General features: G+C 42.3%; 1 protein-coding gene and 1 non-coding gene across 4 annotated transcripts in view; one reads left to right on the forward strand and one right to left on the reverse strand.

Moving 5' to 3' along the window:
• The window catches only part of PALM2AKAP2 (PALM2 and AKAP2 fusion), a 544,302-nt gene that overhangs the window by 359,851 nt on the left and 157,724 nt on the right, over positions 1-26,727 (forward strand). Inside the window, exon 7 of one of the 3 annotated variants that reach the window (XM_077141591.1) lies at positions 1-12,508. This exon is cut by the window's left edge and continues 15,945 nt beyond it. The exons of the other annotated variants lie outside the window; for them this stretch is intronic. The gene's annotated coding sequence lies outside the window, so the exon portion shown is untranslated. Of the gene's footprint in view, positions 12,509-26,727 lie in introns of those variants that run through there. 3 annotated transcript variants of the gene reach the window in all.
• Positions 25,878-25,984, reverse strand: LOC143675146 (U6 spliceosomal RNA). Its single transcript, XR_013171390.1, has one exon. It is a non-coding gene; the product is annotated as a U6 spliceosomal RNA (small nuclear RNA).

Raw genomic sequence — 26,727 nt, forward strand, 5'->3', positions numbered from 1 at the left:
AAGAGGAGGAACTATCTTTTTCTCTGCAGTGGTCTTTAGAGTAGATCTGCCAACAGGATAACCCACTCATTCCAGTTTGCCTGAGACTTTCCTGGTTTTAGCACTGAAAATTTTACCTCCTAGGAAACCCTCTGTCCTGGTTAACCTGGGAAGGTTGGTCCCCCTATCTGCCATCTAAACATCAGCCTCCATCTTTTGAGATCTTACTATACCTGAGGTAGCCCAGAACCAGGTACATTAGCTCTTAGAACAACTTTGCTTCTGGCAAACTCCTTAAAAGCCTTCAAATGAGCTCTCAGAAGATTGCCTTCCTACCTGTGGTAAATTACTCTCAGACCACAGAGTTTCCCCCAAGGATTGCAGATCCAGTTCTTCAAGGCAACAGTGTGTTAGGACCTAATTAAGTTATCAAGAGGCTTAGAATCCCGATTCATGCAGGAAGAGGAGGCAGTGTCGCCTAGCTCACCTTTGCTGGCCACAAGGAGCCCATTTCTCCACCTGCTTCTGGCCATTGTCATTACCACCAGCATTAACAGAGATAATAACGTAGAAACATGAAATATGGAATCATTCAGTTACAAGTCGTCATCTGTTCTAGACAGGAAAAGCATTTATTAAGAAAAATCAAACCTCAGGAAAACAATATCTAAGCCCCAGGTCTGTGTCCTAGGAAGTGATTCTCTTTCTCTGAACCTCATTTTCCTCAACTATGAAATGGGACTAAAGATACCGACCCATAAAGCTTTGAGAGTAAAATTTTAAATGACACATGCAGTATCTTACAATGGAAAATATGCCAAAAAAAAGCTAATTGGAGATATTAAAATGCAATGAGCTATCAATTGATTTCAGAGGTGAGAGCTCATACTTTAAATTGAAAATAGTCAAGGAAGAATTTGTCAAGAAAATGGGATAAGAGGTAGGGCTTATGAGACTAAGAGACAGGCAAGGAAGGAGGCAATCCCAGGCAGAAAGAAATGATGTGAGCAAACCCTGAAGCTGCCACATGTTGTGATGTGAGCACCATGGTGATGTTCTGTTCTGTTTTCTGTCAGAGACTAGAGCTGGGACCTTCAAGTCCAAATCGACCTGTTCGGTTGCCAGCCTAGGCAAAGCTGCTAAAGATGTTTGGACATGAAGGATGGTAGAAGTAGTGTTTGCAGAAAGATTAATCTGGGGCATTGTATGAAAAGGGTTGGGGTGGAGACACCAGAGGCTGAAGGCCAGCTAGGGAACTATTGTAGAAGTTCTAGACCAAGATGGTGGCCGTGCAAAGGAAAGGAAGGAATGCATTAGAGATACATTTCAAAGAAGACTTGATGGACTTAAGATATAGGAGGAGAGGGAAGAGATGGCATAGAGTTAAACATCAAAAGCAGAATAACTTAATTCTGGACCCTGTCTCCCTGAGTTCAGATACCAGTTCTGTCACCTATGAATTGTGTGACCTTGTGTAAATTACTTAACCTTGTCTGTCATCAATTTCCTCATCTATAAGACAGTGATAAAAGATATAATAGTACCCGTCTTAGTTTGCCAGGGCTACTATAACAAATAGCACAAACTATGTCTTAATTTCCTAGGCTGTCAAGAAAATATCATGAAATGAGTTGGATTAAACAATGAGAATTTATTTGATCATTGTTTTGAGGCTAAAAGAAAAGTCCAAATCAAGAGAGGTGTTGTCAAGGCAATGATTTTTGTATTCTGGGGCTGGCTGCTGGTGATCCTTGGCTCCTCTGTCACATGGCAATGCACATGGCAGCCTCTCCTGATTTCTTCCTTGTCTCTGGGGTTCCATCAATGTCTAGCTTCTTGCTTCCTGTGGCCTTCCCTCTCTGTGTTTGAATTTTATTCCACTTATAAAGGATGCCAGTAATAGAATTAAGACCCATCTTGGTTGGGCTAGGCCACACCTTAACTAAAGTAACCTCATCAAATGGTCCTAATTGAACTGGGCTCACACTCACAGGAATGGGTTAAATTTAAGAACATGTATTTCTGGGGTACATACAGCTTCAAACCACCACAGACTAGTTGGCGTAACCAACAGGAATTTATTATCTCAGTTTTAGAAGCTTGAAATCCAAAATCACAGTGTCAGCAGGATTATACTTTCTCCAAAATCATTCTGGTGGTGGCTGGCCAAGAGCCATGATTCAAACTCTACCTCTAACACATAGCCATTTATCTCCTTCTGTCTTCTCCTTCTGGCTATGTCTGAATTTCCCCTGCTTATAAGGACTCCAGTCATATTGGATTAAGGCCCATCCTGATTCAATTTGGCTTCACCTTAACTGATCATATCTGCAAATATCCTATTTACAAGTGGGCTCACATATACAGAACTTGGGATTGGAACTTTAATGTGTCTTTGTGGGGGAAATACTTCAATCCATAATAGTGCCCATCTCACAAGACTCTTGCAAAGGTTAAATGAGTTAATGTTTGTACAATAGTGTCCAGTATGGAATAAACATTTGCTAAATCTGTTCAGACTAGGTGGTAGATATGTTGGTATCTGTTATGTTTTTTAATTTTTTTTTAATTATGTTTGAATTTTTTAAGCATTAAATTAAAATAATATGCTTTTTAAAAAAATTTTTGCAGAGCAGGGCTTCTTAAATTTTAACATGCATGCAAAATATTTGGCAATCTTGTTAAAAATGCAGGTTCTGAGTCAGTAGATCTAAGGTGAGGCCCAAGTTCCTGCTTCTAACGAGCTTCCAGGTGATCCGATGCTGTACAAATATTAACTGGTCCTCTGACCTCACCTTCAGTAGCAAGACTGGGAGGAATGGAGGGCCACCTATTTTCCAGGCCAAGTCACTGTTCTGGTTATCTATTGCTGAGCAACATGTCACTCCAAAACTTAGTGGTTTAAACAAAAACAATCATTTATTATTTTTGTTATTATTATTCCTAGTCTTCTCGTTACTGCTACTGTCTCTCACAGTTCAGCTGATCTTTCTCAGTGTCTTTCCTGGGGTTGTCATCATATGGCAGCCAGGTCTAGAACCATCTTGAAGGCTCCCTCACTTGTAGGTCTGGTATAGGTGATGCTGGTTGTCCACTGGGACCTCCTCTGGGGCTCCTTACAGCATGGCAGGTGAGTTCCAGAAGGAAGGGTCCCGAGAGAGAGCCAAGCAGCCAGTATCACCTTTTCAAAACTGGCCTCTAAAGTCTTGCAGTATCACTTCTGCCCTATTCTATTTGTGGCAAGGCAAGGGCAACTAGTCTCCCCGTCTTGAAAGGAGATGTGTCAAAGAGTTTGTGGATGTGTCTTAAAACCACCACAAGTTACTCTGAACATACGGAATTAAGTTCTGTCTTTGGGAAAACTGACAGTAACAGAAAGCTGCAATGAGTCTAGCAGAGGAAGGTGAAATGGTTGTTCTTGATTCATGGGTTTCAGGTGTCATGGTGGACCAAGTGGAGCTCTTTCTCCAATATGCACGATGGTATATGGGCATCATTCTCCACAACTAGATTGTAGACTTTGGGAAGGCTGGGACTTGGTCTTGATCTCTGCCATTGTCCCAATGTCCAGGACAGTGCTTGCTCACAGAAGGTACTCAAATATTTGTTGGATAAATGAATGAATGAGTGAATAAATGAATGAGAAATGGGTTAGACTGAGACTCTTGGTGCTGAAAAAGAAAGAACACTGGGTTTCTGGAAACGTCCCCAAGATTGGCTTCTTTGGACTTCTCCCAGGGAGAGAGACTCCTGTGTTTGCTCAGCAGCCACCATGGCCCTTGGGTTTATCCTGTTATCCTGCAGGCAGCTTCCAGCCCTCTCAGGACCCTTAGGGGGTGAGCAGCCTGGATCTGTTGGGCAACCTCCCTCTCCACTGAATGGAAACTGAAACTGGAATTTCAGGAGAAAATGAGAATCCAACGGGGTTATTTTGATTAGAATATTTAACTTGTGAGCATCTCTTTCCGCTTCCTGTTTACAGTCTAAAGTGAGAGCAGAGGTAGCTGAATCTCTCAGGGGAAGGTTGTTCCTTGGGGATTTCTAACCAGCTCCACAACAAGAAGCAGTTAGAACTCTCCCAAGAATAGCTGTCTTTGGGCCAGTCTGACAGTTTGATCATCACTCCCTTGGTGGAGGTGTGGGAATTGTGAGTTTCGGAAAAGAGGCTCTATTTCTATGCCAAGCCCTCAGCATCTACCGTCAATGTCCAGCCCACTCCTCGCTAGCGAATTTCTGGGGAACTCATGTGAAGTCAGTGAAAAGGAATTGGAGAGGGAGACCCCAAGGAGTCCAGATGTAATTTTCAAGGCTTCTTGGGCAACTGGGTTTCACTTTCAGAACACCCAGTAGTTAGTGAAATCTATGCCAGGTCTTCTGTCTCCAGTTGAAGAATCTCAGGATTTCCCCCAACGACACAATATGACTCCACGTGTCCAGGGAGTGACTGCAGCCTCAATTCCTGTTCTGCCAGGAAATTGCAGAGCTTGACACAGGCAGAAGGATGTGTGGGGAATTAGGAGCAAGGAGGAAACAGTGAAGGAAAGCAACTGAACTGCAGGATTGCACACCACAAGGCCCTCTAATCCAATTCTCCCCTGCACCCTCTGCACACATGCACACACAACACCCCACAAACGACACACCTCACACTGCACACATAACACCACACACATACAGATATACACCACACAGAACACACGCATAGCACACAACACACAGCAAAAAGCAGACAATTATCATAGATAACACACCTCATTCACTACACACAACCCAATACACAGGTACACACAACACACATACAACCCATGCAACAACCAAAGACACATTCACGCATCCAGCACACACACTTATAACACAATACTCTCACTTCAGAGAGGGCAGCCTCTCTGAAGATGGCACATTTCAGCTGATATTTAAAAGATGAGAAAAGAGGCCATGTCAAAAGTATTCCGGAAATGTAAAATTACCTTTCAACCCAGCAGTTCCACTCCTAGGCACATACCCCAAAGAATTAAAAGCAGGGACTCTAAGCAGATAAGTTGTACGTCAATTATTCCACAATAGCCAGAAGGTGGAAACAACGTACGTGTCCATCAGTAGATGAACAGATGAACAAAATGTGATCTATCCCCACAGTATTCAGCTATGAAAAGGAATGAAATTCTGATACTATATGTGACAGCAGGGCTGAACCTTGGAAACATGATGCTAAGTGAAAAAAGCCAGACACAAACAACAAATAATGTATGATTTCACTAACATATAATATCTAAAATAAGCAAAGTAATAGAGACAGAAAGTGGAGTAAAGGTTACCGGGGGCCAGAAGTTGGGGAGGGAATGGAGCGTTATTGCTTACTGGGTCCACAGTTTCTGTTTGGGGTCATGAAAAAGTTTGGGTAATGGATGGTGGTGATTGCTGTACTACATGGTGAATATAATTAATACCATTGAAATATAACTTAAAAATGGTTAAAAGAGGAAATGTGTTATATATATATATGCCATTACAATTTTTTTTTTAAAGGAGAGTATTTCAGGTAGAAGGAACAGCATTTGCAAAGGCTTGGCGGCTCCTCCACTGGCAGCCTGGGCCTGAGACCACAGCTTGTGACTTCCCCCACACCCCTACACTTTCTCACCCCTGGAACTGTGAGCCTGAAATGTCTTTCCCCTCTGCTCTAACCTTCCAGCACCATTTTCCTTCCTTACAACTTCTAAATATTATTCACAAAGGGTAGCAGATATGGATCTTGGTCCACAAACTCGCTGTATAAAAGATGCTACTTTATTTTCTGTAAATTGAACCAAATCGGACTCCGAGCCAGGGAGCTGCTGGACTGGCAGGAAAATCAATCTCAGTCATTCTTCGGGCTCCCTCCAACCCAGGGCTGGGCAGAGGTGCCATACTCGTCTTGGTCCTCATTAGTCTGCCCAGGATGCCCATTGTCCTGGCCCTCTCAGCCCCTTCAGGGCTGAAGTCAGGCTGGCTTCTAAGCCAGGCTTGGGGCACAGGAGACTTGGTAGACCTGGGAATCCCAAACCTCAGCATCTCCTCCACGGCAGAGACCCCCACCCCCACCCTTACCACCCGGTACAGCCCAGCTGACCTCTGTCCTCTACTCCACCTGAAGGAAAGCCCCCCACCCCCACCCCGGGAGGACTAGCTCAGTTTCCTTACGGAGTTTAGGCTTTTGCAAAAGACCTGAAGAGCCACCAACCAAAAGCAGCTTCTACCACACACTGTTGCTCCCTACTCTGAGATGGGAGAGGGCAAGATCCGCGCACCTGTGGGAAATGGGGAAAAGGTGAAATATAGGAAGTGCCCATGCAGGTGTTTCCTGGTCTCTATGTGTTCAGGGCTGCAATCTGCCCAGCCCGGGGAACTTGAATTCCCCTGAGAACAATGCTTCTCTAACTACCTGTGGCGAGGGATCAGGATTTTATTTTGCTTTTTAAACTTCCAATTCATCCCTGACCACCTTTAGAAAATACAATAAGCATGAATTACTAGAAAAATGAGATGAAAACAAAGAAAAGACAGAACGAGGTACCAATTTTTAAAATTATATTCAACGAATTGCTCTTGAAGTTTTAAACATTTTCTCTCCATTTCTGTATTCACCTTGTGATGGGTGTGTAACCACCTGGGCAGGGCTGCAGTTTGCAACCCCACATGGAGGAGCCCTGGCTTATGGCACACGGGAGGGAGGGCAGAGTCTCCTCCCCTCCGAACATGTAGAGTTTGGTGAAGTGTAGAGCCTTCAGTAGTTTAAAGGAGAAACCTGAAACACAGCTGTTCCCTAGGGGACTGTGACCCAGAAACTCAGCCCTTTCTTACAGCTGCTCCCAGTGGAGTGATAGCACAGTGTGGGAGCCCAGAACCCACCACCGGGGCAGGCTGTATGCATAGCGGTCACTCCAGCTCTGCCACTTGCTTCCATGACCCAGGCAAGCTAACAGTTCTGAGCCTCAGTTTACCCAACCATGTAATTAAGATAATAGCGGCTCTCTCATAGGATGTTCTGAAGTCTGGGTGAGTGAATAAATATATAAACATATAGAATAGTCGCTGGCACATAGGAAGTACCTGCTATTATTATGTTTCCTTAGGACAAAAGCTCTAGGAAGACAGGGATTTTTATCCCCAGACATTTCCCAATTGCCTAGAACCATCCCTAGTACATAGTAGTTGCCTAATAAATACCTGTTCAGTGAATGAATAAATCTCCTTACCCATGCTGAACTTCAGACTTTCATGTTTAGTCCATTCTTAACCATCCTTTTACAGAGAAGAGAGGTCAGTTTCTATTCTGATACTCTACTTAGTGTCCATAGTATGTTTTCCAAGCCTCAGGCCATTCAGAATTTTTGTCCACCTAAACCCCATACATTCAGGAAAATCACACACACTTGAATTACCTCTTGGCTCTGGGCCCTTCTTGTGCAGGGTGTTTAAGACTCGGCTCAAGATATATTTTCACAGGCTCAAGATATATTTTCACAGGAAGTAAAACCAGAACTTCTTAGCTTGGGATTTAGGCCTTCCAAAATCTGGTTCTACCCTATGTTTCTAGGTATACCAGGCACTGCAATCTGTGCTTCGCCCAGCAGGGATGGTGCGCCCTGCCCGAGCGTGCTGTCCTTCAGTGCAGATGGTCTCAGCACCTGCCTGCCGAAATGTTACTCATCCTACAAAGCCAGGCATCAAGGCCACTCCTCCCTGAAGCTGTCGCTGATACTCAGCTAGAATTGTCTCTGGTTACCTGATGATTCACTCCACTCCGTGTGCCCCTCTACAATATAGGCCTTGTAATGTAGATCACTGTTTGCATGTCTGTCCCTCTACTGAGGTTGGACTCCTTAAAGACAAGGGGCCCCATCTTGAATAACGGAATGGCATCGGTGCTTCATGCAGGGCCTGGATCGGGACGGTTAAGGCGTCGGGCCCCCACTGCAAGCAGAGGCCAGCAGGCCTCACTGCGGGCAGCTGGTGTCGGCGAAGATCAGAAGGTGAAATGAAAGGCCGTGCCGGCCTCCCCCCTGCTGCCTTTCTCTTACTGTCCCTTTAGTCTTGGATATTTCCTGGGCGACCTGCTGGGGTTGGAGGAACAGTTGCCCCAGTCCGAAGGACCAGGTCAGCTTAGGGTGGCCTTTACTCAGCCTGGAACTGGGAGCAGAAGGGAGTGTGGTCTGGGGATGAATGTGAGAGACAGCCGGGCATGAGGCTTAGTGGCTTCCACCTCTGGCTTCCACACCCGGCTCTGCCGCTGGCTGGCTAGAGGACTGCCAGCATGGTCTCCACTGCGCACGGCCCCGGTTTCTTATAATGTGGGCAAGGTTCTCACCTCCCCGGCGAGGGTCATGCTGAGCGGGGAGCAGAAGGGGCAGGTGCGATCCCTCTGCCAGCCCCCGGGGTACTCTGAGAGCCGCTGCTCCAGCAGGGTGCTGTGAAGCCGGAAGGCTCCCAAATGTCACCAGGCCCTAGGACATCACATGCCCTTGCTATATGGCTGCATCTCATAGCACAATTGTAAGGATTAAATCAGGGCCTAGCACACTGTTCTTCAATAAAAACTCAATAAATATAAGCAAACAGACTCCATACGTATAAGCTACCATTCATCAGAATCAATAATTTAAGAAAGAAACTCAGATGAGATTTCTAGGCTGCAGGTACTGCTCTACCCTAACTGGTGGGTCAGCTTTGCAGCCCATTAAAAAGAAATCTACTTCCCTTTTATGCCACAGAATACCACTTTGAGTTTATTTTCATGATTGAATGGGATTGTGTAGCAGTCAGCTTTCTCTCTAGGTTATGCTGCTTAACCAACAACCCCAACAAAGATTCTTTTCTTGTTCACATTATGTCTTGGATGTGGGTCGGCTGCAGCTCTGCCCTGGGTGTCCTATTCTAGGATCCAACCTGAAGGAACAGCTCCTATCTGGGAAACACTGTTCCCAAGAGAGAGGGAAAAGAAAAATAGCAGATCCATGCAGTGGCTGTTAAAGTTTATTTTTGGATGTGGCACATGAAACTTATATTCTGCTGACCAAGGCAAATAATGTGGCCAAGCCCAGTGTCAATGGAGAGGTGCAAGTCAGTGACAGTGAGTGGGGATGCATACTCCTCTCATGGGGAGAGCGAAATATAATTAGTAACAGTAATACATCACATGTTGTGATAAATGCTTCCTAATTCTAGGCATCAGAATAACCCTTGAGGTAAGTATTATTATCCCCATTTTCCAAAGTGGAAAACAGAGGCTTGGTCTGCCTTACTTGCTCAGGACTTAGCCTGTTCATAGCCAGACTTTCTGACTTGGTGTCTCCATTGTGCATGGCCATCTCAGCAGCAGTGGTGTATAACAGCCTTGGTCTGGGCAGCAGCGTCTCAAGGACTAATTCATTGTCACATAGATGTTGTCATTTAATAGACATTTATTGAGCATCTTCTGTGTGTCTACGAGTGTGCTAAGCCCTAGAGATGTGGTGATGCACAAGAGACACCATTCCTCCCCTCTTGGAGTTTGGAGCCCAATGGAAGAGAAAGGGAAAAGCATGCCCTTATGATGTGAGTGGTACGTGCTTCCAGAAGAGAGACAAGGCACAGCAAATGTCCATGGTGGTGCAAGAATTGGTCGATTCCCTGAGGACAGCACAGAGGCAGAGAGCTAAAGGATTGTGGCCCATGGCTCTTGTTGAGGCCCTGGCTGGCAGCAAGAGTGCCAAGGACAGTTTCAGATTCTACTCTCAAAAGGGGCACTCAGAAGTTCAGGGCAGATAGACACATCCCCGCCTGTTCTAACAGGCAATGGGTGTATGACAGAATCCTTCCACCTGCTTCCTGCTATCGTGTCTGACCCCACAGCCTTATCAGACCCTCTCCTGGGACTTGGCCCTTACTTCTTACACTCTCAGAGACATGCCCGCCACAAAGCACAAAGCCCCAGAGACTTCAGCATCAGCCTCAGAGAAAAAGGGAAACCCAGATTTGATCTGATTTTGAATCAGCCCAGGAACACACATTGCTTAGCTTGCCAAAACTCACCACTCTCACTTCCCTGAATGCTTTCCATTTTAAAGACATAGTTCATAAAAAGAAGAAGGAAAGAAATCCCCCTGCCTGGTTTTCAAATGTACCAGCATGATAAGAGAAACTGCTTGTCACAGCTGCCTCCACACCAGCACATGGGGCATAGCACCAGGCCTGTCTCTACAAGCACAACCAATTCCAAAGGAAGATGGCATGTGTGCTGAAGCCCTGGCAGAAGACAAGCATACAATTATAGTACCTTTTCCTTCAAGCCACAGTAGTTTTTCAAGAGCGAGACATTACCAAAGCTGGGCCAACCAGAAAAATTCTCTAGGATTGCATATATGGACATAAGAAGAAAGAGTCTTTCTCTCTCCTGTTAACCTCATGTTGTCTGTTGCTGCTCCCTCCCTTTGTCCCCTTCTCTCCCCTGCCCCCTTGCATGGAAGAAGACCACCTGCCAAAGGAGAGAAGGCAGCCAATTCACAGAGAGAAGCAGAAGTGAATGGAGAGAGTCGTGCCCCTATTGTTTCAGGTTCTGAAGTTCCTGAAGCTTATTCTAGAACTGGACTTCTCAGACCATTGAGAAAATAAATTCCATCTCAAAAAAAAAAAAAAAAGGAGAAGCCATGCAAAGCCACAGAATGTCTCTCCTGGGATGAGGGGTAGCTTCTGAAATGCAAGCACATAGGCCTCACAGCAGAATCTTCTGGATTCCATAACAATGCTAAGGAAATAGTTTTGAAAGAAGTTACTCCTTCAGCTGGTTATGGCCACTGGACTATATACAGTCTTGTAAATCTTGGAAAATACCACAAAGCCCCCCTCAAAAAACTAAAATAAAATTGTGTAGTTTAATATATTTACATATATTGTACATAGCATACAGTTTGGAAAGGAACTCTTACTTGGAGAGACAATCACACTGACTCAGGTCCAGACCATAGCCAGGGAACCATACAACAGTGTGTTCTGGAAGCTCCATTGCACATTTTGCCAACTCTGAGTCAGGTGGTAAAGCTGGGAAAAGCTTCACATTTCTGGGGCACCACAGAGTCTGTGTTTTCAGAGTAGGCCAGGGAAGAAGGAAAGCAGATAGAGCAATTGTGTTCCATGCCTTAATCATTAAGATGAATGCTGTTTCAATGTGATATTTAAAAAAAAAAATTGGCAAACTGTGGCCCATAAGCCATCCACCTGCTTTTGTAAATAAAGATAGAAGCCAGATTTTATTGGAACCATTCTAAGCTTTATTGGAACTGACTTTTTTGGCACCTCCTTAAATATTGTGCCCAAGACAAGTTGCCACTATCTAATCCTCGTCCTGGTTCTGCCCTGACATCCATTCACTCCTCAATCTCTCACCCAACCTACACTTACAGAATGCCAGACTCTAGGAGACAGAGCTGACAATTATTGAGCACTTGCTATGATAAAACTTAGCTCATTTGATCCCCCCCAACAATTCAATAAGGGTTGTACAACTATCCATCCCATTTTACAGATGAGAAACTGAGGCATATAAAGAAGCAGGAGTTTTCCCAAAAGCAAACCGCTAGAAAGAGGCCAAGCCAGAGTTCATTCCAAGCATTTTGAGCCTTAACTGTTAACCTCCATGCTATACTGCCTTACCAAGGTGATTCACCTGCCTGAGACACTCATGCTCAGTAACTTACAGTCCAGTGACAGTGTAAAGGCTTTGATGGAGGATGCCCAGAGGAAGGAATGATGACTCAGCTCTGGAAAGCCCTCACAAAGAGAATGATCTTGATCAGGGTCTTGAAGGACGAGTAGAAGTTTGCTACGCAAAGTGAATAAATACGGGCTGCAGTGTGGATATTTTAGAAGAGCTGGTCCCTCCAGAGACGCCGTGCAGTGGAATCAGAGCATCAGCACAATAATACAAGTAACTAACAGTTATTAAATGCTTACCCTTTGTGCCAGGGACTGAACAAAGCACTTTTCATGTATTATTTCATGAAATCTTCAAATCAACGTGTGAAATGGGTACTAGTCATATTTTACAGATCAAGAGTCCAAGGCACAAGAAGGTTAAATAACTTGCCCAGGATTACACAGATACTGAGTGGCCGAGTCAAAACATAAACCCAGAGGATGCTGCAACGTGCAAGACCAGTGGACACCATTGTATTGTCAGCCATGCCAAGCCCACGAGCTCTGGCTCCAGAGCCACAGTCTTTGCCAAAACACTGTACCAGTGGTTCTCAAACTTGATCGTGCATCAGAATCACCTGGAAGTCTTGTTAAAACACAGGCCCCACCCCAAGATACTCTGATTCTGTAGGTCTAGAGTGAAGCCCAAGACTTTTCATTTCTAAAGAGTTCCCAGGAGATGCTGATGCTCCTAGTCCTGGGACCACACTTTGAGAACCACTGCATTGTATTCCCTCAACAACAGTGCAGTACCCCTCTCCTGTGCTGTTGTTGGGTAGCTGATGGCTGGGGGTAAGTGGCTGTACTGAGTCAGTCACACAGACACACAGCACACAGCACATGACTCAGGAGACAACCCTCAGGGGTGAGTGGAAGGCATCCTGCTCCTGCTTACGGATCGCAAGTCCTTCCCTGAGTTTGGTCATGACCTCCATAATAGCCACCCCCTTTGGTGATTCTTGGACTGCAGGGTGGGATGTAAGAACAGCGTTAAGCTTTGGGAAGACATCCCGGCCCCAGAGTGGGTGAGTTAGGCTGGGAAGAACCAGTGGGCGAAACATGCCTGTGGTTCCATTGGGGTCCACCCCAGGTTAGGGGGCTCGCAAGCCGTTGGGCAGGTTTGAGGCCTCCAACACCCTGCACTAAGGGTCCTGACTTAAGTTTCCATGAGGGGTCGAGATCTTGGGGCCGAAGGACAGAAATGTTGGCCCCTGTGTCAAGTTGACCAGTAATGGCCTTGCCCTGAACTGTTAGTGTCAGAAAGACCTTGCTTTGTGTGATGGGAATAGCCCAGAGAACTATGGGGGAGCACTTCTCTCTTGGAGGCAGGGCTGAGAGGTGCCCCGAGATTAGTTTAAAGGTGGCAAGGGGTGACCTTGAGCATCAGAGATAGCCCTGCAGTCCTTTTTCCAATGGAATCCACGTTTATATTGGGGGGACACAGAGTGCGGGGTGGCGGGACCAGAGGGGTTTGTAGGAGGAGTTGGGGAGGCAACCTAAGACAGGCACTGCTGCCCCTCGCTTCTGGTGGCTTAGCTGGTAGCCAAAGACGGGTAAGACCTCCGGAGGGGGCAACCTAAGACAGGCACAGTTACCTGGAAAGCTAAAAAACAAAAAAGGAGGAATTGATGGAGAACTCATAAAGTATCGAAAACATGCCTGCCATGGCTGAAGCAAGGCAATACAAAATGGCTGACCTTAAATCTGCCCTCCACCCTAGCAACAATGGTGACCAATCCCAGAAATCTGCCCTCCGCCCTAGCAACAATGGTGACCAATCCCAGAAATCTGCCCTCCACCCTAGCAACAATGGTGACCAATCCCAGCCTTACACGTGTCCCTGCATGCTCCCAGCCTATATAAGCCTGTGCACTTCCTCAATAAAGCGGATGCCTTCCACTCACCCCTGAGGGTTGTCTCCTGAGTCCTGTGCTGTGTGACTGACTCAGTACAGCTGCTTACCCCCAGCCATCAGCTACCCAGCAGCTGTGCTGGGAAAGGCAACTGCAGGAGGTTATTGAAAGAAAATGCTTCTTTCTTCTTGTTGCACAGATCAGAATCATCCACTAATGAACTCTCTCCCTCTTGTGCAGGATGACCTTTTTCCTCCTCTGATATTTGCATTTAGTTTCTTGGTTGTCTAGGCTGTTAACATTGTCTTCTATTCATATGGGCCTTGGTGATTCGCCCCACATACTAGTGCTTTTGCAAAGGTGGGCGGCCCCATGTCCCACCACCGCTGTCCTGAGCCATCACTTGAAGGAGGAGGAACACAGGAGCCCATGGTGGGTCCCTAAGACTCTGCAGGGCCCTAATTATATCAAGTAGTAATTCGTTCCATGTATCAGTCTTTGGGTTGCAAGTGAAAAAAAATTGGACATTGATTGACTCACACAGCCTGATCACAGGAATTATTTTGGAACAAATAGTTCTTACAGGAGACTAAAAAGTCACCAAATATGCATATGACTTTATCCTTCTTTTCAGTCTTGATCCTATTGGGAAGGCTAAAATAAATGAGTACAATGAAGTCTTAAACGGATCTTTAAGTAATGAATATATTCCTGAAAATCTCTTTGTGTGTGTAATTATTGCATATCAAATATTAATTTCCATAGAAAATTGAAGATACAGGTGGCTCCTTTTAGAATTAAAAGAATTTTTGCTTTATAATGCTTAAATTTTTAAAATTCACTTTTTAGAAAGCAGGGCATATCTATATAAAAGTCCTGCTATCTGTAATAAGGTAAAATGTGTTTAGGCACTTTTTTTTCCCATGTGAAATAGGCTTAATTGTCTTTTAAAACGCTCTGAGTTATCTTTTATTCCAGCTGTATACCATTCAGTTAATTGGACATCTCTTTCACCTCATTAAACTGGTTTTCATCAAATTCAAAAGAAATTTGACCCCCCACCAAAATCCAGATCTGAAAATAATTAACCTTAGGCTGTGGTTCAAAACAAAAAGAAAGCTAATGTTTAAGAAAACCTTAGTGTTATGTGTTCCTTGGATCAACGTTTGGGAAATTGAATGGCATAAAGCTGTATGAAAGCCTAGAAGGAAAACTGCATTTGATGAAATGTAATTAAATATGTTTTCTTGAATTATTTTGGTTCAATTCATAGCAAACTTCCCCATATTACAGTAGTTTTCTTGGCCTTCATTTTCTGATATGCCTTAATTTAGCAAATACTAATTGCTAAATACTAATTGCTAATACTATGACTAATTGAATTCACTTTTATTGGTGACCCTTTAAAGAGGAATTCCAAAAATACAGAGCTATAACCACCAACTACAAAAATATCTCTAGAGCCTTTCTGTCTGATGTGAATTTGATTTTGTTTATGTCTGATTTTTCCCTTTTCAACATCTTCTCTGTTATTCAGGCAGATGGAGAAAATCTTCTAGATGCCTGGCCTCTCTGACTTAGATTTTTGTATTTCCCTTTTGTTTGTGCCAATTAAAGCAAGCCTCAGTCTGGGCTTATAACATATTTTTGGAATTTCAATATGTAAGAAATGCTGGCATTCTCTTGCACTATTTTCCCTTTTTTCTGCTTTCCCAATTTCCTTATAATTCTACCCTTTCTCTTCTTTGAGATCTTTGTGTGTTTGACCTTTTTTGAAAAGTTCTTTCCTACATTTTGAGTATTACAATGGGTAATTACATCAAGGAGGAAATAAAGTCGTTGACATGGAATGACTAGTTCTAGAAGCATTTCCTAAAGCACATGCCACTCCTCCTTAATAGACATTTCTCTGGCATTTATTTTGTGTAAAAGTTCATATTTGGGGCCTGCCGAAGTCTCCTTTCTCATAAAGTATAAACTATTTCAACTTGAGTAATAATTTCTAGAAACAGAACCTAATCGGCATTCAACAGTAAGCTCTTGCTATGAATTTACATTTTCTTATGATCATTGGTTGAAGCTGTATGGATCTTTACATTCTTAAGATTATGTACATCCTCTTATGTACTGCTCTTTTTTTTTCATAATGAGATTTTCAGGTACACAGATCCCTTCATTTTTCACCTTGGAATACATTTTTTTAATCTTTTAGATATTACTTGGGCATATCTTCTCCAACGTGAATTATTAGGTCAAAGAGCACAAATAATTTTATAGTTATTTGAAGTCTTTTTGCTACAAGAACAGAAAATCATCTCTCAATTGGTGTAAACAAAGGGAAGTGATTATTATTGCCCATTACAAGAAGTCCTAAGGTGGGTTGTTCTGGAGTTGTTTAACTCAGCAACAGGGTGACTTCTTCAAGGGCCCAGCTTGTTTGCTTGTTTCTGTTCTGTCATCTTGAGGAGTCATCTCTGTCTTTCATCAGCCATCCTCATGGTTACAAAATGGCTGCCATTGTTCAGGAATCACTGCCACTTGCAGATGTGATACTATTCAGTGTTAGAAGAGAGAAAAGTTTCTTCATTTGTGTCTCTTTTAAAGAGCAAATGAACACTTCCCAAATGTCCCTCACCAAGCTTTTCGTCATATTTCATTTGCTGGTGACTTTCCTAAATCAATGACTAGAAGGATGAACTTTCTATGATTGACTTAGGGAAACATGTGACTATGTGGAGGAGGCTAATTACTTGGACCTAATGGGTTCTATTCTACAAAGGAAGGGTGATGACTGCTTCACTTACTGTATAAGTATCCTAGATTACATTCCCAAGAGACAAAAGCATTTTACAATGCCAGCCTGCAAAAGTCAAGTATGCTTGTTCCCTAACAAAGCTAAGGTTCTGTAATATTTGCTTATCATTGTAAATGTGAAGGATTTTAATTTAGTGTATATTAATATTATTAATGATAACCAAGGTATATGCAGTCTCTTTAAGATGAGTTAGTCTGTTTTCATTTCCTTTAGTGCTTTACCTATATTGAATCTGAAAACTCCAATCTAACCCATTTTATATATAATGGGGAGAGGGTATTTGTCACCATTTATTATCCCTATAAGGTTTCTGAGTCAGAAACAACATCTATTAAGTAAGCCCACATTGTAAAAGTCTTCCTTATAACGTTAGCATTTAAAAATAGAGGAGTAAAAAAAGAAAGTAAAGGGAAAAAGAGGAGATACTTTGGGAGTGAAGAATAGATTGAGAGTGGAGCAAAAAGGACTCCCGTTTGGCAAACTATCAAGTGCCCTTCTTCCAGCAGACCCTCCCTACCTACCTTTATCCTAACATCTCGTCATGTCATTCTGCCCTCATGTCCCACAAGGATGGAAAAGGCAAGCAGGGTGGGACCATCTGCTCTTAGCCTATCATAAATGTTTCCCAAGCCCAGAATGTGCCACTTTTCCTCTCTGGTTGCACTCACTGGTACTCAAAATTCCCTCTCCCTTTGGAGTCAAGCTGGTTAGTCCTGTTTCGTGCTGTCACTTCCTATTGGGTCCCCAAGTTACATTAGCCTTGAACACTTGTATTTATCATTTCAAACAGATTATCTTCAAACCCAAATTCTATGAAAAGACCCTTTCCAGAGGGCTTAATCCTACTGAGGATGACACAGGTGAAGAAAATAAGGAGCTCTGTCATGTCCCAGTCTCATGGGCCATGGACGGCCACATAGACGGCCCACCCAGAGAAGCTCTGTACGTTTCCCTATTGCCAGTTACTCTCAGTCCATCCTTTCTTGACTCATCCATATAGTAAGCTGGCATAGACAGCTGCTCCTTCACCACTGGCCATATGGCACATGGATCATATTTCAGTACGTCTCCCTAAATCCCCATCCTAATGAAAATGCTGAACTTTCACTTCTAAGAATTGTTTCTCTAAACATTCACTGATTGGAGAAAATATGATCATTTCCCTAATTCTTATATGAGAACAGAAAGGAATTAGGGACAAGTAAACTCCTTAGGTTGATCACTGCTTAACCCATTGTCTCCTTAATGTTTGGCTAATGGGAATCCTTATGAAGATGTAACAGGCTGGCTTTCTGTGTGGTCAACATGAGTGAGTCATTGTACACACATATTTGCATATGTTGTCATTAAAACACTTTCCATGAGTCACCCTACATGAAAACACCCCAAGTTGGCCCCAATCTAAAGATAGGGGTTCCAGGGTAGAGTCCAGAACTATCTCTTCAAATGCATAGTCCATGCTACAAGGGCTCCTTTTTAAATAGCTCAAAAATGTAACTTTCTATCAAAACAGAGGTTAATGACACTGGCTAAATAGAACAAAGGCAGCCTAGCTTTTCCTCGGTGGGCTGCAGACCAAAGTTGCCAGCCACTTGGATGTGTGAGTGTAACTGGAGTCAATAGCATTGCCAGAAATTGGCACATTTGTCAGAATGCCTTGCTTTTGGTTAATTATGAGATCAGCATGAGCTCTGAGCCTGCAATTCAGGGGTAATATTTTTATTCTTGGAGAAAAAAATAAGACAGCAGCGAGATTCTTCCTACTTCCCACATCTCCCCTCAGGGGTGATTAATTTGCTTTCAACTCTTTTAGAATTTTATCTTTGGATAGTAGGGAAGTTGAGGCTGAGGGATTTGGGTTCCCTGAAGGCAATCGCTCCTGCCTTTGCTTCTAACCATTCGGAGGTGAGGGCCACCTAGCTAGCACAGGTGGCCCTGGCCCTGGGAGGACCATCCTGCATCTTTGTTGGGAAAAGAGCCAGGATAATTTTTAAAAGCTACCTTTTGACAACCTTCTCTCTCTGTCTCATGATTTTGCTTATTCCTCTAACACCTTTTCATTATAGTCTTAGCCATCACCATGTCCATTTATTCTTCAAAATATGAATGAAAAAGTATCAGTTTTGGAGGATCCTCATAGGGCAAAACCCCTCTCCCTAATACTGGGTTACAATCCACCCCACAGCCTTGTTATCACGTAGAAGAAGGTACTAAGTATGTTTTAGTGACCACCAGAGGAGATAACAAATGTCTCTGTGGTTGCAGACACCAGACTTTAAGATGCACCAGGATGGTGAATGGAATAGGTACACAAATGAAGAGAAGTCTCAAGTGGGACACAATCTCAACCTAGAATACTTGAGGCCTGTTATTTGGAGAAAGAAATAGACATGTGTTTGACTACAGAAGGCTGAGCTAGGACCAGCGGTCACATACAGAAATCAAAGTTTAGCTCAGTATGGAGAAGAACATTCCAACATGAAACTTACTAAAGATGGATCAGGCTGCCTCAAAGGGAGTGAGTTCCTGATCCCTGCAAGTGTGCAGGTAGAATCAGAGTGAGTAGTTTTTCAAGATGTTGAAGAGATTTAAACATTAAATAGAGAACACAACTAGAGGAATGCCTGCATCTCTTCCAACAATGTTTCTCAATTTTCTCTCTGGGTCCCATTTGTGAAGGACTCAGTTAAACTCTGGGACTATATTTGGCCCAACTTAATAAAATTTCACATGCACAGAAACAGAGGCTGCTTCCAAAAATAATCAAAAGGAATTTCAGTCTTTACTTTTACCTCTTGAAGAACATCAGTGAAGTTCTCTCTTTTGTGTTTCCTGAAGCTGTTATTATTAGATTCTAAGTTGGTATTCTTTTGGTTGCACATGACAGAATCCCCATTCAAGGTAGCTTTTTTAAAATAAAAAATAATAATATATTTTCTCACAAAACTGATGGTTCAGGAGTCATTCTCCTGGTGTGGACTCCATTTCAGCCTTGCTTTCCTCTCTGCTAGCTTCATTCTCTGGAAGGCTTTTTCCACATGTGCCCACCAGAAACCTGAGGCTGAAATCTTAGCAGCTTAGCCATCTCCTTAGGAAAATGTTAGGAAAAGCCATCCTCCTTTTCCAATGTTCTAGCAAAAGTCTCAGGGCTGACTTTCATTAGGCTAAGTTTGTCACTTTGCATTTTTCACATACTCATTCCTAAACTCATCATCTGAATTTGGCTCAATTCCTGAGGACGAAAGTGAGGAATGAAGGCAGTCCTATCTAAATCACCCATGTTATTGGAGGGGAAATTAGGCTGTTATGAACATAATAAAGGGGAATCAACTTTGGGGAGGCCAGAACAATAGCTGTCCACTGTGATCCTTCTCTCAAGCCCCTGATTCTTCCCGTTCACCTGTGCCCTCTCTCTCAAATCCAGGCAGTGCAGCATGTCTTCTTCTTTTCCTCTTTCCCTCTTTCCCTATCTACCAGCCTCTCCAGCTTGTCTCTTCTTACTTACTTTCCCAATCTATATTATAAATGCCTCACTACTGGGCTGTCAAATACTGAACTCTCATAAAAGGGTAAAGAAGGAAGAGAAATGGAGTCAGCCAAGGGCAGATTCCTTTAGCAGCTGAGGGGAGGGAGATATTCCCATTAATAATTTTTGTTCCCACTGTATATTGAGAATGATTCTGTGTCATTTTGAGTTGTGAGTGCTTTAAAAGTTTGCATCTGTGTCTAGGAAAGAAGTAGATGAATTTGCATTTGATGGCAAAGGAAGACATTGGAGTGTAAATACCTTAGATGCTAAGTTATGGATACATCCCAAAAGTTTAGTAAAACAGTATCTGTGTTTTAGCTCCCAGACTTCTGTAGTGAATCAAGCCAAACTCCCAAATGGGTTTTTAAATTTGAGAAACATCAGGCTTGTTTGTTTCTAATCACACAAGGACTCTTGAATCGAAAGCATGGGCTGGGCCATAAAACAATATAACACTGCATTAAAATCTTTTATCGTCCTTCTGCTTTCAGCCCATAAGCCACTTGTCAGTTCAGACTCAAACCCTTTAAACAAACTAACTCCAACACACAAACAACCTGCTAAGAGCATTTAAAATCCCGGCTTTGTCCCTGTCTCTGGAATCCATCCTAAATCACTGGTTTTGCTGTGGTCCTCTCCGTGTTGTGTTTTGCTGACTCCCTGCCACTGTTCCACACCCACGCTTTGTAAGTTGGTGCCCAACACTCACACCCAGACACTCCCAGGGATGCTCCTTCCCTGGGCCTCCTTACTTTCTGACCCTTATAGGAGGCTCTGACCTCAAGCCCCGGTATTTGCTCTCTGCCCCCCACAACAGCTGTGAATCAGAGGTTCTCCTGCTTTGTGCCTTGACCCTTCGGTACGTAGGCCATCTAGCTTCAATTTTCTCCACCTCTAAGCCCAAAATTCTGCAAAAAGTCTGGAGCTAGAAATTCCCATGTGGCTAAAATTCCTTTGTGGCTCAGTAATTTCTACTTAAGACTAATTCAGACTTGTAGTAAATGGGGATGGGGTTGGAAGTGGGCAGGGAAGGGACCAAACCATCTTCATTATTGGTAGAGGCAAAATAAAGTTAGCTGAGCAAGTCAGTAGAGATGTTGATTATGATCCCAGCAGTGTGAACACTTAGTAGCATCTGTTTGATTCCAGATATAGGCTGTCTTTCTTGGCAATATGTTTCTGGGCCACAATTCACGTTGCTGCATTTTCCTAGAAGTCTGTTTTTTTTAAAGGAGCCAATATGGTATCATAGAATAAAGATATTGATAATACTGGCTAACTTATAATTGAGAGCTTACTTTGTCTATAGCACTGAGCTGAGGCACTTACATGCATTGAATACACACCAAAACTGTAATGTCTTAAGTACTGTTACTATTCTCATTTTACAGGTAAAGGAAACCAAGACTTAAAGGGTTATACAACTTGCCGTAGTTGCTTGGTTTTCTCACCAGTTCCAACAGTGAGTCAAACCAACTAAAGTTAGTCAAAGTAACTTTAGCCAAGGCACTTATTTTAAAAGTTTAAATTCAATCTACTTCAAAAAAGGATTTTAAGTGGGATTATTCCCCAAATTCCTGAGTCTTCTCTTAACTTACTTAAAACTAGAGTGGGATTGCAAATACAAATGCCAGCATGGGCCAAGCAGGTACCACTTGAGTCAACCCATGAGTTAAGACAATAGAGTGTGGTGGGGACTTAGCCTGTTAGAGCAGATGAATCTCCTGTTAAAAAGTAGCAATTGTTACTACAGCTCTTTGGAGTTGTTGTAATATAGGGGTGTAGATACTGGAACCAGTTTTGCAAAATCTTCTGATTTTTCAAGAGAAACTAGTTTTTTAGAATCTCATGTAAATTCTCCATATTTTTAAATGTTGTCAACTAAGTTGTTTAAAAAGAGAGAGAGAAAGAATTCATGGGATGATGGTGGGGCAGGGAGCTCCAAGACTGACCTCTCCTCCAAAAAACAGCTAGTACATAGGCAAAACTATCCAAAACAACCGTTCTGGGGCTCTGGAGGCCAGGGGAGCACGGTACAGCATCTAGAGAAGAGTGTGATGAAGAGACTGAAAAACTGTGGTTAAAAAAAACCTGCATGTACCCTGTTCTGCAGTGGCTGCTGGTGCCCTTACCCCACTGTTGAGGTGAACCACCTTGGATATGGTCCCTGGCAGGCTGCTGCAGATGGAGACAGATGTGGAAGCCCTCCTCTTCATGAAAAGGGGTGGGAAGGGTTCCCAGCTAAGTTCTGATCATGGCTTTTGAGTGGCAAATTTAGATCACTAGGTCCCAGCTCTGAACTGCTGTTTTAGTCTGCCTAGGACAGAGGCTGCCATGGCCATTGTAACAACCCCACCCCCAACAGGGGCAAAAGTGGTGGAGATTTAAGAATGCAGTATCTCCTCAGCATTTTTGAGAACAGCTTGGTGTCACTTGCTGGGCAGGTCATGAAAGCACAACTTCAGATAGCCATCTTAAAGGCTTTATAGCATCTTTTCTGACCCTCTCTCTAAGCCTCTTTGGAACTGGTCTGTACCTCATTTATGGGTTCCTGGCCCTGTTGTACCTGGGAAATACCAACTTTGGAAAGTCCTCGCTATGGTACTCTCTTTCAGTAATTTTCCCTCCAGGCAAAAGCAACTAGAGGCAACAAAAGAGAGTAAACAAACAAATAAACAAAAAACACTATAGAGGCAAGACAAAAACAAGCAAAATAGATCAAGATTCCTATAGAAGGAACAGAAGAAAGGATGCTTTCTCCTGGGGGTGAAACAATTACACACAAAGTACAAAGGGCAAGAATCAGATGAAGAAGAGCTGAATGAAACTGACCAGATGAACACAGGCAATTCCCAAGGTCTAGAATAAGTTGAACCAAATGCCAAAGAAGAGCGTTAACACAAAACCAATGAACAATAAAACCCTAGGCAAAAGAGAAAAACTGACCTTTAGAATAAACTCATTAAGATAATCAGATGCCTAAAAATCAGCAAAAAATAATAAGCTGTCCTAAGAAACAGGAAGATATGACCCAAAGGAACAATTAAAACTTCGGAGGATACATGAGACACGACATTCAGGGGTGAAAGTCTCCCTGGCAATGTGGGAGATGACTCCCAGGGATGAGTCTGGCCCTGGCACCATGGGATCAACAATTCCATCCTGACAAAAAGGGGGAAAAGAAGTGTAACTAATAAAGTGTCAGTGGCTGAGAGAGTTCACATAGAGTCAAGAAGCTACTCTGGAGATAGCTCTTATGCAAGGTTCAGTTAGACCTTGCTACCTATCATAACCTGCCAAATCCCAACCCAGGATCATTCCAACTAATCCTAAGAACACCTGGGGAAAAATATAAGATTCTACAAGGGTTCCATACACTAGAGTAACTTTCCAGAAAACTACAACCTCCAGAAGAGTCCCTGGTCCAGATAAGTCCTGAGGCCTAGATGGCGCAGCTTCTCCAGAACATCAAATAGTTCCATCTCCCTACCCTATATTAATGACAGACCCTTCCAACATGAAAAAGTTAGAATGACCATAGCCCAAGCACCACTAAACAGAAGGATGGAAAGATCAAAGGTGATGGTGGAGTTATACAGAGAAGATAGGATTTAACAAATGAATATGAATCCTGAATCATTAAATTGATATCTCTTTTAGTCTCCAGTATCTTAGAGCAGCTAGAAGTAAAAACCTAAAATTGTGGAATTGTAACCCGTGCCAAATTCTGAAATATCTTCTACAACTAATTGTGGTGCTGTACTTTGAAATTTATTGCTTTTTTGTATACATGTTATTTTTCACAAAAAAAAGAAGAAAAAGCCCAATTGTGATGATAAAAAAAATATTTAAGCCTTCTAGCCTTCTATATTCTGGAGTAGCTAGAAAGAATAATCTTAGAGGGTCATATGGTAGCCCATGATAGACTCTGGGATCTGTCCTGTAACTACTTGTTGAAGAGGGCTTTGAAAACTATTGCTTTTTTATTTCTTTGCTTTGTATATACATTATACTATACAATAAAAAAGTTAGGAAAAGGAAAACAACTTCAGAGAAGATGCAGAATTTGGAATAACTAATCAAAGATGTTCAAACACATCTTCTAAGTTAACTCAAGGAGCTGAAAGAAAATGTTGCTAAAGAGACAAAGGATATTATGAAGATACTGGGTGAGCATAAAGAATAATTTGGAATGAAAGGCACAATAAAAGATATTAAAAATACACTAGAGGGTGGTGTGACAGTGGCTCAGTGGCAGAATTCTCACCTGCCATGCTGGAGACCTGGGATCGAGTCCCAGTACCTACCAATGCAAAAACAAACAAACAACAACAAAAAAAAATTAGAGACTTACAACAGCTGATTTGAACAAGCATAAGAGTCAGAGTCAGTGAACTCTTCTGAAAGATTGGGCAATTGAAATCTCACAGACAGAAAAACAGAGAGAGAAAAGAATAGAAAAAATTGGGTAGAATCTCAAGGAATTAATGACAGCACCAAGTGCACAAATATATGCATCATGGATGTCCCAGAAAGAGAAGAGAAGAGGAAAGGGGCAGAAAGAATGTTGGAGGAAATAATGGCCCCACATTTCCCAATTCTCATGTAAGATGTAAGTATACATGTCTAAGAAGCACAATATATTCCAAACAGAATAAAGGCTAATAGACCTGCTCTGAGACATATACTAATCATAATTGCAAATGCCAAAGATAAAGAGAGAATCCTGAAAGCACCAGGAGAGAAGTGATTTGGCACATACTGGGGAACTGCAATAAGATTAGGTGCCAGTTTCTCATCAGAAACCTGGAGGCAAGAATGCAGTGATATGATATATTTAAGATATTGAAAGGTAAAAGCTACCAGTCAAGAATTCTGTATCTGGCAAAACTGTCCTTCAGAAATGAAGGAGAGTTTAAAATATTCACAAATAGACAGAAACTGAGTGTTTGTCCACAAGAGACCTGCCCTACAAAAAATACTAAAGGAAGTTCTTCAGGCTGAAAGGAAAAGACAGGAGAGAGAGGTTTGGAAGAGAGTGTAGAAATGAAGATTATCAGTAAGCATAACTGAAAGGGTAAAAAAGAAAGATAAACATAAGATATGACTTTTTAATTTATTTTTTTTAATTAAAATTGAGAGCATGACCTATGCTCGCAATTCTTTTTTATTAATTTTTAAATTTAAAAAATATATATATAACAACAAACACAAACATTCTTAACATATGATCATTCCATTCTACATATATAATCAGTAATTCACAATATGATCACATTGTTGCATATTCATCATCATGATCATTTCTTAGAACATTTGCATCAATTCAGAAAAAGAAATAAAAAAACAACAGAAAAAAATTCATACATACCATACCCCTTACCCCTCCCTTTCATTGATCACTAGCATTTCAATCTACCAAATCTATTTTAACATTTTTCCCCTTATTATTTATTCTTATGCTGTATGTTTTACTTGTCTTTTGATAAGGTAGATAAAAGGAGCCTAGGACATAGGGTTTTCACAATCACACAGTCACATTGTGAAAGCTATGTCATTATACAATCATCTTCAAGAAACATGACTACTGAAACACAGCTCTACATTTTCAGGCAGTTCCCTCCAGCCTCTCCATTACATCTTGACACAAGGTGATATCTATTTAATGTGTAAGAATAACCTCCAGGATAACCTCTCGACTCTGTTTGGAATCTCTCAGCCATTGACACTTTATTTTGTCTCATTTTGCTCTTCCCCCTTTTGGTCAAGAAAATTTTCTCAATCCCTTGATGCTGAGTCCCAGCTCATTCTAGGATTTCTGTCCCAAGTTGCCAGGAAGGTCCATACCCCTGGGAGTCATGTTCCACGTAGACAGGGGAAGGGTGGTGAGTTTGCTTATTGTGTTGGCTGGAGAGAGAGGCCATATCTGAGCAACAAAGGAGGTTCTCTTAGGGGTGTCTCTTAGGCCTAATTTTTTTTTTTTTATAATAGTAAAAATATGGAACGCTTCACGAATTTGCGTGTCATCCTTGCGCAGGGGCCATGCTAATCTTCTCTGTATCGTTCCAATTTTGGTATATGTGCCGCCAAAGCAAACACTCTTAGGCCTAATTTTCAGTGGGCTTGGCCTATCCTTTGTGGGGTTATTTCATATTAACAAACCCCAAGATTGGGGACTCAGCCTATTGCTTTGGTTGTCCCCACTGCTTGTGAGAATATCAAGAACTCTCCACTTGGGAAAGTTGAATTTTCTCCCTTTCTCACCATTCCCCCAAGGGGACTTTGCAAATACTTTTTTACTCACTGACATTTTTTATTAAAGGATCAAATGGTTGAAGTAAGTACTGCCTATAAATTCATAGCACTGTTAGTGGGTTAAACTCCCCAATCAAAAAACATAAACTCCCCTCCCCCAAAAAATCAAGCAGAATGAACAAAAAAATATGATCTGCCTATATGCTGTTTACAAGAGACTCAACTTACATTCAAGGACACAAATAATTTGAAAGTGAAAGGTCAGAAAAAGATATTCTGCACAAACAGTAAACAAAAAAGAACTGGAGTAGCTATACTAATATTGGACAAAGTAGACTTTAAATGCAAAACTGTTATGAGACAAAGAAGGATATTATATTAATAAAATGGGCAACCCAGCAAAAAGAAATAATGATTATAAATATTTATACACGTAACCAGGATGTCCCAGATATATGAGACAAACCCTCGCAAAACTGAAGGAAGAAATAGACATCTCTACAATAATAGCTGGAGCTATCAGTACATCACTCTCTGTCAAAAGATCAAACATCTAGACAGACGATCAATAAGGAAACAAAGAACTT

The sequence above is a fragment of the Tamandua tetradactyla genome, chromosome 2 (assembly GCF_023851605.1).
Source record: "Tamandua tetradactyla isolate mTamTet1 chromosome 2, mTamTet1.pri, whole genome shotgun sequence".
Classification (NCBI taxonomy): domain Eukaryota; kingdom Metazoa; phylum Chordata; class Mammalia; order Pilosa; family Myrmecophagidae; genus Tamandua; species Tamandua tetradactyla.